This window comes from Prenolepis imparis, unplaced genomic scaffold (genome assembly GCF_030444845.1).
Source record: "Prenolepis imparis isolate NDT839.2.m4 unplaced genomic scaffold, iyPreImpa1.0 SCAF_11, whole genome shotgun sequence".
In the NCBI taxonomy this organism is placed as follows: Eukaryota; Metazoa; Arthropoda; class Insecta; order Hymenoptera; family Formicidae; genus Prenolepis; species Prenolepis imparis.
This window is the reverse complement of record NW_028141169.1, coordinates 326,214-341,865: the sequence shown is the minus strand read 5'-3', so window position 1 is coordinate 341,865 and position 15,652 is coordinate 326,214.

Here is a 15,652-nt window from a genome sequence, read left to right as displayed (position 1 = left end):
AATGAAGAAATATCAGCTGATTTTGACACGCAACGCGTTTTGTAAAAATTTGCATTCGCTGTCGTCGCGTTATTCTTACGCTACTATTGTTGATCCGAATGATTCTAATCGGTAGTGCGCTTATCGCGCGTATACATAGTAAAGCATCGTCACTCGTGTACAAACGAAACAACAGTGCTTATCAAAGATCCGTTGTTGACCTGTTCATGTATGGCACCGTCACGGACCTCGATCGTTTCAAAATTTAGGAGATAAACCTCCCATTACTCCCTAATCAATCGACGCATTATCGTTACAAACAACTATCGCGTCACATTTGAGAACGAAAATAATCTCCTTTTCATTGCAGCCTGTCAAAGCCTGATAACGTCGATTATCAAGTATATGAAGTAAAACTGAGTGTATTAAATGTAAATTAAACGAAAGACCGGAAATTAAATAAAATCGTAGTATGCGAAACAATTTCGATGTCGCGTAACAACTGGCTATTCGCGAAAATGTATTTAATATATATATTTAGGATTTAATTATATATTTATTATATATATATATTTAATTATATATTTTATTTATATATTTATTGACCTTATACATAAATTACACGTACAACATTTAAATTTGTTAGATTAAAATTCTTATAAAAGTACGATATTATATCTCTGGAAATAGTCGCGTGATACGCCATTGTGAAGGGAGAAAGGGCGAGAGAAAGGGGAGAAAGATAGAAAGGAGAGAGAGGGAGAGAGAGAGAGAGTGCGTGAGATTGAAGAAACGAAGACGACAAAAGGGATAAAAGGTGGTGGGAAGAGGAAGCGAGAAGGGGAGGGTGTAAAGGACGCGGTGACCTGCGGACGCGTGCGAATCATGGATTCACCTCTACACGTGCGTCGCGTTCGCGAGCGCGAATCTAACTCCTGCGTATCGCGTTAAGCGCTCCCACGGCCCTATATACTTCAACCGAAGCCCATAAACACGAGGGACTCTCTCCTATATAACGTCGGCTTCTTCCCTAAAACTCAATCTTTCGCGAGCCATCATTCGCCCAAAATCAACTTTTCCCTTTATCAGCATCCCGTCTATTCAGCTCCTAAAATGAGGATTTAGGATATTATTCAGGCGGTAATCTGCAAAACGTTATATTTTATGGAATAAATATATTAAATATATTAATAAGTCGTCTCGTTAATTAAAGATTAAAGTTAAATTTAATTGAATTCATTCTTTTTCCATGGTACGTTTAATATGCATGAATCAACTATTTTATTTTATTACTTGCTCTCCCCTTAACGCAATTCATTAATAAAGCGTGTCATCCGTAGATTCAATAAAGAAAGATGTATCGAACAATCGATTTAAGGCTAGAGAATCTTTTATTAAAGGAAAAAAATATTTTTGAGAGAATAGCGACTCTCTCGCGAAAGATAAAGAATGATCAACTAACGAATTTCGAAAATATATTCGTAAAATTAGAATTATCCCCATGGGAACTTGATACGTCACTGCACACACAGTACGCGTCCCGCTCGTCATTGACGGCTGCGCGCGCGTGTGTGCGCGTACGTGCGTGCGTGCGTGCGTACGTATATGCATAACGATTGATAGGGCCGCGTCTTTCGCTTTCACCGCGCTCTGTGCCTTGCTTCTCCTTCGTGAGGTCGTGTCAGATCGGCGCATGATCCACGTGGTCGATGCTGTACAATTCGGAGCAACCAGGATGGCGAGCCGAGCGAAAGACAAAGATCGGAGAAAGGACTACACCCACATTATATCAAAGAAGTGGACAAAAAAATTCAGTCTGTCTAAATTAAACTCCCTTTGTTCTTTGTCTTTGTTGAAAAATTTCGTGAGTCTTTATGTTTTTCGATATATGAAAATATGTCTCAAGCATCACTAATCTAAAGAGATATTTAAAATTCCTTTCTTTTTTAATAAAAGAATCAAAGCAGTAAGATAAATTTTGAATTAAGAGTTCTTGTATAAAAAATGTAAGAAAAAAATTTTAAATAGATAAAAGTAAAAGAGACAAGAAGCAGGTATAGATGAACATAACATAACGTAACATTACTGTTTATCAAGTTCATGATTTCTATTCTAACAAGATTTAAATTCGAGCATTAGCCATAATTTAAATGTCTTGACAACCGGAGCATTTTTAAGAATTTTTTAAAATTCTTAAAACAATACGGAAGCCAGAGGTATTGGATGGATTATATTTAGCACAATGTGATGTCCCGGATTTTTGTCTGGTGATTTCTTTTTTTTCTTTTTCGCTTTCACCGCCTAAACGAGCGGACGTAGAAAGTTTAAGAACGCTGAGCGTCTCAGAGATATACATCTTTATTCGTAAGCATCTACTAACATCGTCTTTTTCGAGTGCAACCTTTTTTAACTCTAAAACATTTTCATACTTTTTTCTAATTGTCAATCATCTAATTGCATCTATCATGTACGCAAAAACAATTATTTATTGATTATTAATTAAACGAAACTTGTTGATTAATAACTATTATCTTCGTCAGAGTTGACACATTTACTTTGGTGCATTTTATAAAAATTATCCATCATATAGATCTAGCTGCTCTAAGCAATGTTATATATGTATAGCTTGATTCTGTATAATACATATATATTTTTAATAGTAATATATATAAAATATTGTCGTCAGGCATATTTTATGAGAGATAAGAGTGTCGTGTGAAATAACAACGTGTATGAACGAGTGGTAAGAAACGAGTTGAAGTAATTGCGCAAGTTTTTTATGACACAATACAGATCTTTGAGAGTTGCGGGTAACAAACACGTAGGGGGATGGGAGACCGATGTAATACTTCGATACGATGAATCGAGAAAGAGACCTCAAGCAAGAGTCGTTGCGATGATTGTTCAAAGGCGCGCATGGCACGTATCAATATTAGATAACGAATCGTTCTGTGTTTTAACCAGGCTGGCCGACCTTGAACGGGCGCAGCGAGGCACGAGGCAAAAGTGCGCAGCAGTTGATGCGTAAAAAAAGTCATGTCAATGCGATAGACATATGTTAATCATTCATATTATATATATTATAATAATATTATAATTGCGCGCGACAATCGTCGTATATTTGTAAGAATGCGAGATAGTAATGGCTCGTAATACGACGATTGCACAAAAAGATCTACCGTGACACCGGTCTTTATTGCGAAACGATACACACATACATACATCATCGCGTTTTTTTTTTTTTTTTTACGTTATGAACACCGCGATGTCGTAACGAACAGCGTCGATGCAACTACAGAGCTAATTTGTTTCCGTTCGTTAATTAGAATCATGAGATAGATCTAGTTTTTCTTTTTTTTTTAACACAAATCTTATATCAGTACAGCAAATACTTGAGAGTCAATTGAGAATGAGTGCCAAGTAATCAAATCGAGGAAGTTATCATCTTTATAGAGAGATAAATAATACATTTTATTTAAATTATTAATATTTACTTGCTAATATAATATAGTATACATATAATAACAGTCCACGTAATCATGAAAATAAAATCTCGATAAAATAATAATCTCGAAAAAGTAATATAATAATGAAATAATATACAATTGATTTATAAATAATAGTATATCATATAGAGCAATTTATCGTTCTGCTTTTATCTTTCAATCAGATCAACTTCTCTGATAATGGTAACATTCTTTTCTTAATCGTCATCTTATTACACGTAATGTACCGATAATAGATTTGTTAATGACATCTTTCTTATCGCGCTGTTCTATTCGCGCGTCCATTTCAATTTTCAAGCGAGATATAGATGTATATTATATGTATAATTGTATATACATATATATTCTAGGACAATATATACTATATATTGCAATCTCTCCGAAAGTTTGTCCGCGAAACCAAAGACTCGCCGACGAGTTTCCGCGAGCGTCGACTTCGCAAGCATTTCACGGTTACGCAGGACAACGCACCGAGAGCGGGATGGTTTGCGGCTCGGCGCGATTTGGCGTGTCGTGGTCATGCCGCACAGTGTGCGGCAAGTGCTGGCTGTAAAGAAGGGTCGGGTTCGCCAGCTCGCTCGCAACGATATTGCTTGCGAGAGAGCTCGTCGGGAGACGGAGGAGAGCAATGACCTAGTGCGCGCGACGCACGTGTGCGCGGTAGAAACCACGACGACTGCCTCACGGCGGGGCATTGGACGCCACGTGCGGTCCACGGTGGTAGGGGAAGGGCGAACGCGGCATGGAGGGGAGGGGGAAAGCAGCCTATCGGCGAGGGTGGCAGCGAGGGAGGGGGGGAAGGGAGCCGCTACACAGCGGCTCGCTCGTTCACATATACTACACGCACACAAATGGCGAAACGCCCGGCCTGATAGGAGTCCCTCGTCGATACGCCCTCGTTGATTCGGATAATGGAGAGTTGGCCCGGTAAAATTCCCAATTCGGCGCATGCGAGCCAAAGTTACACGCATTGTTCCAGGAACGAGATCGGAAATCGGTTCCGAAAGATTCTCGGCTAAAATTCGGGGTACCGTAATCGTCAATAAGAAATATGCTTATGATTCTACGATGGCAATGCGTCGATAAGGTTTCGTTTCGATATCGTGAGTGTATTCTTGGGAAATTTTGACTTTTCTTCTTTGATTAGCTGCTTATCGATATTATGATATCGAAGGCGATGAATAAAAATGTTTATTCAAATTTTAATTGCGAACGATTTTCAATATTCTCTATTAATTTTTGTATTCCCTATTAAATACGTATATGTATTAAATACATTCTCATTAATGCACAGCGATAAAACTAAGTTTTTTGAATTAAGATCAAGAAACTCGAATAATAATATTGTTCGGCAATTGTAACCGGAAATTTTAATTTTTTTAACATTGTTGCTAATGATAATAGTTTAGCTATCAGTGCATCAATTTTGTCTTTAGCTTTTTAGACACAACATATTTTGAATATGAATATGCTGTACTTTTTTATACACACATTTCAAAGTCCAATGTTTTAGACGTGCTATAAACAAAATTTATATAGATGTAAACATTGCGTGTATACATAGATTACAGGATCTCTGCCTATGTATCGTAGACCTTGACTTTGCGACACTAAGCGGGGAAGATATGACGAAAATTTGGCGATCAATACCTACACAGAAAGAGAGAGGAGAGAGGAGAGAGAGAGAAAGAGAAAATGGTTGGGCCCCAGCATCAGAAGTAGCAAATTGGATTACGATACACATGTTACATGCCTTCGACACAAGAGACTCGAGATACTTTCGTTACAGTTATATTCAGCACTAAACATTGTTTTTTTGATTTTTATTTAAGAAAGTAGCATAATGCTTTATATATAAATTTTTATAAATAGCTATATTATCGGGTGTTATTACAGGAAATTCTTAATCTTTTACATGAGAGATATTATTATTGATATTTGATCCGATATTTTGATAATATTAATTTAATTTTTTTTTAAGAGTAAAGAGATATACATTATACAAAATAATTAACGAATCTTTTTATATCAGCAACATTTTCAAGCTTTTACACAGCATCCTTTTAGTATTATCGATTTATAAATATAGCCTGTCGAGAGAACGTAAGAGAACGAAAAAAAAAAAACTACAATTTATTAATTTTATTATTTCTCAAAATCGAAACTAATATTTCTTCCTTAAAAAAAAAAAAGACTCGCTCGCAAATTGAAAGCACAATTATCATCGAAATATTTATTTGAAAAGAAACTGAACTCTCGAGCCAATCTTTCATACAATGTCCATCTAGTTTATACAGTTTTCACGCCTTTTGATGTGAGAATATTAAAAAATCCTGAAAAAAATGCAATATCTTAGATCTGGTTTCTGAGGGGCACCCGGTATGTTCGACGCCGCTCCTGAAGAACACGTGAGTCGTTTCGTTGGTGCGATTCCTCCGAAAGCGTGCAAACGGGGGTACATCGTTTTCAGCAGGGAAGCTGCGCGTTCGTATTAGGGGGTGGGGCAGAGTAGCTATGGGGGGAACCCCGTTCTACGGCAAAAGGATAGAGAGGGAGATGGACCAGCTAGAAACCGGTAACGCGAAGGCAGTCGGCGGCTTTGAGAGCGGGGAAAACGAGAAGGTGAAGCGAGGGAGAGGGGTGCAGAGAAGGGAGCGAGCGAAAGGAGCGGGTCTAAAGCGATGTCGTACCTTGACCAATCTCAATGCGACTTGTTTTAAGCTATGCCAGAGCGAGCGCGCGAGAAACGATGACCTTAGAAACGAGTTGAGCGATTGTGCTGAAACCGAAATGGCAAGAGCACGCGTGCGCTTCTTTTATCCGGGGCCCCGCATTCCCGCGAGCAGAATCCTCGGAAGAAATGTCTCGTATCGTTGCTTTCGAACGGCCAACGAGTTTGTGGCTCGATTAGAAATGAGGCGATTTATGTATTTTCAAAGAACGTCACGAGAGACTTGCTCCGAAAGTAGTAATATCTATAGCGATTGTCCGGTAATCGAAAAAGAAAGGCCAGACTAATCTCTTTCTCTCCCTTTCTCTAATCGATATTATTTTTGTTCAGAAATAACTGCAGAATCATTATAAGATAACTGCAGAATCATTTAAAGATAATAAAAAGCCAAACTGTATTATTTCACAAATATATATTGTACGCGCTAGATACTATATCTATTTTTATATTACAAATAAGAACAAAATATTTTTATGTCTTTAATTCAAGACTAGAATAATTTGAAAAAGAGAAAAATCCAAATTTATTAATTTCAATATTATTTTATTCATAGAATCTCTTGTGTAATTTTCTTACAGAATGCCTGTGGGGGCAGAGAAAGATTCATAGTTTTATATCTATGTATAAAACTCTTGAAAATTTATACCTAATTATGTCATGTGATGATTCGATGAAAAGTTAATATTTGTTTAATTGAATCGAGGAATTTTTTGCTTATATATAAATATACATATTATATTTCTTGATCTGATATAGTTTACTTTCTAGTCGAATGTAATAAAGTATCTCGTACGTGAACCTAAAAAGAAGAATAGATTGCTCGTAATCAGACATAGAAAGAAAAGGGAGATAACGATATTTAACGTACCATATTTATCTTCTTTTTCTTTTTCGTCAGAAATAGAGGGGCCAAATCTACGTCCATTAGAAAGAGATAGTGAAATAGCCCCATCTTTTTCACTCAAGCAGATATTTTCCGGTGGAGATCTCATAGGGTAGCAGTCTCTATGCTTCCTATACATCTTGTATATGAGTCGTATTATAACTCTTGTATCATATCGTTAAACAGCTTTGTGAGTTCAAGACACACACACACACACACATTTGAGTATAAATTAGATCCGGATAAGATTAATGCGCGGATGAATTCGAAGGAAGCCGCGAAAGATATTACAGTAGAAAGAAAGGTTCGACAAGGTAAAGAGAGAAAGGGTCGTCGACCCAGCACACAAACAATGTGTGCCATCCGCTGCATTACCCTTCAAGGTCGTGGCACCAAGCAGAGAACTTAGAAGTAGCTTTCTCCATTTTATATCCGATTTCTCTTCAGAGATTGCATAACACGTGGTAACCACGTGGTGCCAACGTATCGGGAAAAAATGTAGGAAAGAAGTGGGACGATTATTTCGACTTGCGTTTGCATTTCTCGCTTTCCGGAAGCGATAAATTCTTCTACATGACAGATTACTCGCGCATTTCCGTTGATTTTTTTTTTTAATTCTGCACATCGCACGTAATTATTTTGAAACGATCGGATGAGCATTTTTTAAATAATTTAGATAAACAATTAAGAAACGCGTCTTAGGAATCAATATCTATTTGATGTACTTCAGCGAAACATTTTTAATTGCGTAAATTAAAATTTCAACAATAAATCTTTTGAAGAGTTCTGGGAAAGCAATTTTAAGACGCACTAATATTAATTAAGCTAATGGTAGGTACAATAAAAATATCCAATTTGTGTACAAAAATTAGTATTATTAAAATTAAAAACAAAAATTAGTATTAAATTAATTTTTGTAAATATGGTAATTCAACTTTATATATAAATAATATTTAAATGATATAAATAATATAAAATATATACATACACATATATGAATTATATATATATACTATATAAAATTGCATCTATATGGCACTACTTAACACTTTACTCTATATGAATTAGTAAATAGATTTACCTTGAGATTTACTCACTCAATCGCATGTGTTTTTATGCGAAAAGGATATATATTCGGAATTTGGAGCACCTGAAAAAAACCGGAATAAATTATTAGATTATTCACATTATTGTAGTGATCGACGCATGAGGTAATCCGCGTGTGCATAATATATATATCGTGTCCCATTTAGAGCAGTTTTCTAAAGATAATACTTTGAGTGAGTGGAACCGGCAAAAGGGCCGAGAGACTCGAACGCATCCGAGTGATGCAATATCTGACAAGTACGAGGTGGCTCGAACTTTGAAGCCGCCATCGAGTGCGGTTGCTCAACGTTGATATGCTTCACGAGGCATTCACGACGTGACGATTTTCTCCCGGCGATGACCCAGAAACTGTCCGAGGATTTATCATCTATCCGTTCCTTGTTACATAGCTCGTGTAAGGTCGACGCCCTCGGCACACGTGCATCCACGAAATCGGCCACTCTCGGGGTTTCAGAATGTCATGTGTGATTTATTCTGTAAATCTGTGATTATTCTCATTGCATCTGTCAATAATTTCTGGGCTTAAGATAAAAAAAAGCACATATACATATTTAGATTTTGAATTGACAAGGAGGGAAGATGTAATTGCAACAAGATATATGTATATCTGTAAAAAATGCAGAGGATAAATCTTTAGTTACCGTGATAGAAAGAATATCTGTTTATATATAGTAAAATATAAAAACTCTGGGGAATCCTTTCGCACGTATGTTTGCATTAAATCGATGTAAAGATTATATATGCGGTTTTTAAAATAAAGATAGATAGAAAATGATACGTCAACTTTTGGGAAATTAAAGAGCGGTATAGCTTTTATATGTAGTATCAAGAATTTTAATATGTATAATTAATATTGTCAGATATATAATATACATAATATATATATATATAATATATATATATATATTATTAATTGAGACAGTATGGACACAACGCATAATTGGCGCAGCGAGGTTTCCAAGAAACCTCTCCTTTCTTAATTTTAAGTCGCCGAAAGAGTCACCGGCTTTTACTATTACAGCTATTATTAGCTATTAACGTTAGAACTTTTATTCTTCAGTGTTTTCTCCCTCTCTCTTTCTTCTTCGCAGAGAATAATTTAGTTATCCCAGAGGGATTTCTGAGACAATTTTCATGTATCGCAAATAGTCTCTGTTTTGTTTTTAACAATAATTTACATCACTATTACCACCGTGAGCGCGTTTTCTATGTCTTTCAATCTCACTCTCCACATGCGTCTCTCGTACACGTACGTATGTTTTTTTTATGCCTTTTTTTCTCTTACTACAATGTCGTACTTATCACTTGTTTCTCTAACGACGTATTACACTAAAATTATTCTAGTCCCTGATATATAACATGAACATCGTTCGTAGTATTCGTAAAAAAAGCATCGCTGGGCAAAATATGCGTCATCAGTCGTTAAGAGATAGCGACTATTATGTCGTCACTAAACAAAATTAAACTACATATATGTATAACGAGAATATTGTGCGAGATAATGTATTCTTATTAAAAAACGAAATATTTTTGAATCTATTTTCACATATTTAATGTCTCATAAAATCTACCGATTTCGAAACATTGATAAAATTAAAATAAATAAATAAATTGAAAAAAAGAAGTTAATGCACAGTGTAATAGAACAAAAATATAAAAATAGTAATAAAAAATGTATTAAAATAAAATATTTAATTTACTTACAACTTTAAAAATTAAAAATCTCAAGTAAATACAATTCTTATTAATTCTTAAAGTTTGTTCAAACTCTGACAAATATTCCAAATTTTAAATTTTATTACACACTTTATTATTCATTATTCGATGCATTACGCACATTAACACAGATTTAGCACCAGTTAGAGACTGCCGTTATCGTTAAACATTTTATTGTGTTCTCGAGAAAAACAATTGTTAACTTTGTAATTTTAGAACGTAAATTAAATATAAAAATACTTACAAAATATAGTAGAAATCAATATCAAGTGAAAACTTTTTATATATCGGATGATGTTTAAATAATCATTTTTCATCTTTATTAAGTAAAGAAATTATAGATATTTGCAAAAATTAAATATAAATCTTGTATTTTTTACGTTCTTAGATTATTTTTAGCATTTTAGAATAACGTCTCGCTTTTTTGTGCTATTTTGTATATAAAACTTTTTATTCGATCGAAGAAATATCCCGAAAAGGTGAAGCAATCGTATTATCGAGAGACATTTTGTATTGCAAAATAATTCTATCCTAGTATAGCTTTTGGACGCTCCTACTTGTGATTTTCTTCACAATTGTTTTGTTTCTCTACTTATCGTTTTGTAAATATGTCTTATAACGATACTACACAGCGCGTACAGTCTATTTACTGAATAAATATATTCGATAAATATATAATCATATATAATAATAACAACAACAAGAATGATTATCTTTGTTATTGTCATCTTTGTTGTAGTTATTATTATTATTATCATTATTAATTTATTATGATTAGAGTATTATTATTATTATTATTATATTATTAGTATAGTACTAATATTATTGGTGTCGTTATATAATTACTTATTGTTTGCTACATATATTATTGTTATTACTAATATATTACACGATGTGTTATATTCTCATAGTATATATTTTCATTAGTTCTCGTGACTCTAAACTTGTACACGCGCAGCTTTTTCTATTATTATAAGTTATAATTTTCTTTCTACCTCTCTCTCTCTCTCTCTCTCTCTCTCTCTCTCTCTCTTTCTCTGAAAGAATATTGCAATGAATTTAATTAACGAGGTGCAAGCTTTTCCTCACTGTTCCCCCTTTCTTATAGCTCTCGTACAATGTTTTCCTATTAAAAAGTCATTTTGTCGCTGTTGTATATTAAATACTTTTCTTATTTTTTCATTAATAAAGATGATAATGTCATGTGTAATGTCAAAGTTTTCATTAGCAAATACAATTGTTTTAATGATTGAAGGATTTTGATATTTACTACGTTTGCATAAAAAAAGTAAATTTAGGCGATATGATATATCATTCATCTCAATTATTACATTGTAAATCATATCACATTCGATCTCTACAAAAATGTTCCAGCGTATTGTTTAATTATAAATTTTTACTTCAATATCTATATATATGAGAATTAAAAAAGTGTTATTTGTTAAAAGTAAATTACTTATGATATTGTTAGTTTAAAACTTTGTTGTTGTTGTAATGACATTATCATTTTATAAGCTATAACAAATAAGATAATATGTCTCTATGATGCTTTCCATTTACTCGTTAATGTCTTTATTATTTTTTCCGTTCCATAATCACATTCTCAAATAACGTAGAAACCTAATCGTTGATGTTCGTGTAATTCTTTAGGCACGACCGCGAAGAGATATTTATGTATTTCAAGTCGCATAAATTTATCTTTAAATCAATCTATATATATTTTCCAAAATTTTTTCAAACACATCAGAAGATCTGTATATTTTTACTTGAAGTCACGTATTATATCATAAATATCGCATAGCGTATTATAGATAAAACAGAATTCTAGGGAATATTATCAACAAGATAAACCCCGAGATAGAAAAAAAATTGTTATCTTTAGTAATCTGTTTGCATACATGTGCACACACACACACATACATACGCAATATCTTTAATGCTACTCTCAGTCTTTAATATAATCCATTATTGATGTTCATTTTTGTCTTAGGTTTCAGATCTCTCGTTGCAATAGATCATTTTTATTGTATATTTCGCGCTTTGTTAATAAAAGTTTTTTTTTTAAATAAAAATGTATAACAAACATATAAACAAACGATGACGAAGAAAGTACAGTATAAAAAAAATTTTATTTTAACATCAATCGATCTGTGTGAACGTGCTCTGCTTCTTTGTATTTCAAATTTGGTATTAGCTCTAAATAAATATGTATCTTAAAAATTCTGATTTATATATAATATTTTTTTATCTATATGATGTGCGTAAATACATGTGTGCATGCATATGAGCAATGGTATCTAATCAACTCTATTTTTTAATTTCTTCAAATATGATAATAAACAGATATTTCGATTTTTTTACGGCTTTTCTAGTATTTATATTTAAAAAACGATCGCCATTGAAAATATTCAAATCTTTAGATTTGATTTCTATCTGCTTCTATTGTCTCTCCTGCTTTCTAATTATGTTTTCTTTAAATATATCTCAAAATTCATTCTGTATATGTGTGTATATGTGTATGTGTGAACGGTTCGTTAAATCTTAAGCTAGATCTTAAATCGCATTCTTTTCTGTAAAACGTAAGTGGTTCGGGATAATGACATTTGCGCCCAATATCGGAATTTTAACGTTTGTTCGACTTGTCTTTGACATCATCATGAATAATTTCTACTTTGCTTTCGGGCATATACCTTGACTTGACAAACTTAGAATTTTGCCGTGAGATTTATCTTACAGAAGCAGAGTCGTCACAGGCACGTTGAGAGAATTGGAGCGACAAATATTGCTCACGGATATATGAGACAATATACTATATGAATGTGATGAAACATAAAATATTACAAATCGTTATTGTAGTCACATTTGATGCTCTATGTATATATACGTATATAAATATGAAAATTATAATGCACATTCGTTAAATGTTTATTTAGGTAATATTTTTTTAGCTGCCGTTTATCTATTATTATAAATATACGGTTTACTAGTGACATCGCAGCAATATTAGCATTTTTTGTTCTAAATAAAATTATGTATCAATCTTTGTCTTACAATTTCTATTTTGTAACTCTGCTTCTATATCCCTCACAACGGCTGAAACGCAAAGACTGTTTTAATGCACTTTTGGTTCAAGGCAACTTTTGATTATAGAAAATGTTTCCAAGTAATTTGATTATTATGAACCACTAAACATTGCTTTCGTTAAATGTGAATTAATAATAAGTAAATATTTTGTCTTTTGAAAAAATGCTGAATAAATATATAAAGACCAATGATATTATAAGATTATAATATATAATTTAAATTATGTGCTGGAGATATATTCTTAAATACTTTCAAGATGTAATGTCTTTCAAGTTAATCGTATCATATCAATTGTGCCATTAATTAACGCTTACTTAACTATCCATACAACTGTTGTATCACATTAGATTTATTTTTTTACTTATCGTAATTGAAATTTCACGTATTTATTTCCATGTATTCTTGCGCCATTATCCTTGGTGTGAATACCTAAAATCTAAACTTACATTACTATCAATTGGCACACTATCCTATCATTCACGCTTTAAAAGCAGCATACTATTGTGATATTTGTATTATATGTATCACAATGATTTTTAGCAATTTATATTAAAATTAAAATAATGAGGTTAAAACTTCGTTATAAACCACGTGTAAAAATTATCTCAAAATACTGCAATGGCTTATAAAATTTGTAACGTGACACAAACTAATTATTGCGAAAAAATGAGAAGAAGAAAGAGAATATAGTTGATGTATTAGATTTAAATTTCATTCAGTCTTGATAGATCGAGTGTCGAGTCATTGCAAATTGTTTTATCATCATAAATCGACCATAAAGCATCTTGTATCTCTCTCTCCGCTTATAAATAATAATTAATAATATACAAATTATATCCACACAGTTTCCAATTTTTAATAAAGTCATTAATTATTTGCGCGCGATATAAAAAACATTATATAAATTGTGCGCCCTTTCCCTTCTTTTCTTTTGTGACATATTTCAGAAAAAGCATAAAACTTTCGCAATGTATACATATATCCCGAACCACCTTGTCTTTCTAAAATAGTGCACAATATTCAAAAGTATATATGACATGTTCAAGTTTTATAATTTATGGTTCGTTAATAATTTTGAAGCATTATAATTCTAAAAAAATGTAGCGATACTAGTATTATTTTCACATATTTGCGTATACATGCTAATTTCGAATCGTCACGAGCACATTTGTCATCTTCTTTAGTGGTTTGTGCAAATATACTTTCAATATCTATTCTTTTCACAATTAATGTGTTTTAAAATATCTTAATAAATATATAGTACTTTTATATTATGCATTAATACTGGTAATGCAATTTTAATAAAATGCGAGGAAAATTAACAGCAGTAGATAAAGAAAAATATATACAATTAATGTCGATTGTATAACAGTAACGTAATGTTAATAATAGCGACAGTATTAGAGACAGTGGTAATAGTGATGATTTGTACAATAAAATTAATAATAATTATGCCTATAGTAGTAATACTAGTTGTAGTAATAATAACGCTACCAGTTAGAATAGTGGTATTAATTATAATAGTGTAATAGTATCAATAATAATAGTAATAGTAGTTTTAGTGGTGGTGATAGTGATGATAGTAATAACGGTAGTTATAGTTGTAACAGTAGCACTAATAGCGGTAATAGTGATAAAGTTTAATGGTGGCGTTAAATTAATTATAATAATAGTAATAACAATAGCAGTAGTAGTAGTAGTAGTAGTAGTAGTAGATTTTGGTATTAATAGTGATAGTAAGTATCGTAGGACTATTTATATTAGTGGTAATAATAATAGTAGTAATAATAGCATTAGTAGTATAGTAACAATAGCGATAGTAGTAGTAGTAACAATAGTATTAGTGATAATAGTAGAATTAGTAGTAGTAATAATAGTAATAGCAGCAGCAGCGGTAATAGAAGTAGAAGTAATAGTAGGAATAGTATCAATGTTAATTAGCAATAATGATAGTGATGTAATAATAGCAGTAGTAATAGGTAATGATAACCGTAATAAATACAGTAGTAGTACCACTAGTAATTATAGAAGTGGTATTAACGACAAATATAATAGTAGTGTTAATAATAATAATAGTAATAGTAATAGCAGTAGTGATAGTTGTAGAATTAGTAGTAATAATAATAGTATTAATAGTATTAGTAATGAGTAATGATAGTTGTAGTAATAGCAGTGAGATAATAGTAGCGGTAGTAATAATGATAGTAGCAGTAATAGTTGTAGTAATAGTAGTAGCAGGAATATTAATAATGGTATGATAATGATAATAGTAGTAGCAGATAAATGTATAGTAATTTTAATAATAATGATAAGCAATATGTAATAATGTTAAGCAATAATCTATTGTGATTATAACATTACTGCAAGCTGTAGTTATTATAATAATGTTGTTTTATATAATATAAGCAACTGCACCAAAAACATTCTGTAGGAATATTAACGTAATATAGTATTTTATTATCGAATTGTTAATATTATATTTACTATTGTTATTGTTGAACCGAATTGTTAGATACACAAGCATTTTTTCATTAATGAACAAATATTCTTGTGAAATATATTTTCTTATTTCTTTTATCTTTTGTTTTGTATAATTTATTTATTATTTTATAATACTTTTTTTTAGATTATACATATGTATATGTG